Source organism: Rhinolophus sinicus, linkage group LG01 (genome assembly GCF_036562045.2).
Source record: "Rhinolophus sinicus isolate RSC01 linkage group LG01, ASM3656204v1, whole genome shotgun sequence".
Taxonomy (NCBI): domain Eukaryota; kingdom Metazoa; phylum Chordata; class Mammalia; order Chiroptera; family Rhinolophidae; genus Rhinolophus; species Rhinolophus sinicus.
In genome coordinates, this window is record NC_133751.1 from 45,163,097 (window position 1) to 45,164,670 (window position 1,574).

Consider the following 1,574-nt stretch of genomic DNA (forward strand, 5'->3'; position numbering starts at 1 on the left):
AGAACACTGCCACATAGAAATCCTAAAGCATGGTTCTATAATTTAACCCTTTGCTTTGGGGACTAATAACGTAGCAGCTACTGTCATCCAATGGCAGTATATCTAGGTAACAGAATAACCTCTTCAAAAAATGATATTAACTTCTCGAATATAGAATTTAAAAGGGAAGCTATGAAGTGATGTCTAATGAATTGTCAAGACATATTGTTTTGCCTGCGTTGAAAGATGGTGTTCTGTCAGTGGTCTCCCTTCATTTACTTTTTACCCCCCTAATTAGCTAAATCTGAAAGCATCATCGTAATAAACTGGCCTAAAGTTTCAAGTATGTACACTTGACTGAAGTGAGAAGTCTACCGGTATAAAGTAATTTGAGGGTAAACTTGTAGAGCAGTTAATTGGATCATTAAACAACTACCTAATTTAATTTCTATAACAAAATCAATTAACAGGAATATGAAATGGATGATTTCATGATTTCATCCATATTGCAACTGAAGTGAATAGGCCATGTGGCCCACAGTGGTTGGCCATTAAGCAAGAAAATAATGAAAATTGAACTCATCTGTGAAGACTGTAATATGACATTATGAATGCTTGCACTAATAACTAAAAGTATACATGTAGGTCTTAGGATTTTCTCTTTCGTCTATATTACTTTTTCCATACCACAAAACTTCCAAACCACAAGTTAGGACTGAACTGTTTAAGGTCCAAAATCAGGGCTGAATTTTTGCCTGCCCACTAATTTTTGGCTGTTCTTTCAAAAAGTTAACTCTTGACCAAATACAAGGAAAAGAAAATTACATATACGGAAATCCTACTGTATCAGGAATTTTCATGTATAGCATTAGTTTAGTCTTCAACCAATAACATGGAAAGTGTTATCCCTACGAGAGAAATTTCATCCTCAGAGAAGTTAAGGAATCAGTCAAAAGTAATTGGTTATTAAGTGACAGAAGCAAGAATCTCCTCAAACCACTCTCTTTCTCTAGTAGTTTTAAATTTTGCTTTTCAAAATGGAAAATCTTTTTTCTGATGACATGTGATCATTGTAAATATAAAAATCATACAGAGTGCTCACTTTGGCAGCACATATACTAAAATTGGAACAATGCAGAGATTAGTACAGCCCCTGTGCAAGGATGACACACAAATCCAAGAAGCATTCCATATTTAAAAAAATATCACACAATGAAAGTTAAAGGATCACCTCTCTGCCAACTTACACACACACATACTCTTTCTCTCTCTCTCTCTCTCTCTCTCTCTCTCTCTCTCTCTCTCTCTCTCTCTCTCTCTCTCTCACACACACACACACACACACATACTCTCTCTCTCTCTCTCTCTCTCTCTCTCTCTCTCTCATATCCAGAAGACAAGCATATAGCAATCCTGGCAGCTTGCTTCTTCCTTGTGAGGCAGCATCCCTGACTATGAAATTATTTAAATTTTTATTGAGCTGAAGTGAAATCTGCTTACAGAATTATGCAGAATAAATAAAGTTTTTCTTCTACATTGAAACTTTTCCAATACTGTTTTTGAAAAGCAAGTCTCATGCCCCAACTTAGAATTTT

The 1,574-nt window shown here is 35.5% G+C and overlaps 1 non-coding gene across 1 annotated transcript; it reads left to right on the top strand.

The window, feature by feature from the left end:
- Nucleotides 1-1,073: 1,073 nt before the first annotated feature.
- On the top strand, nucleotides 1,074-1,177 carry LOC141568015 (U6 spliceosomal RNA). The gene has a single exon (XR_012491030.1). It is a non-coding gene; the product is annotated as a U6 spliceosomal RNA (small nuclear RNA).
- Nucleotides 1,178-1,574: the final 397 nt, after the last annotated feature.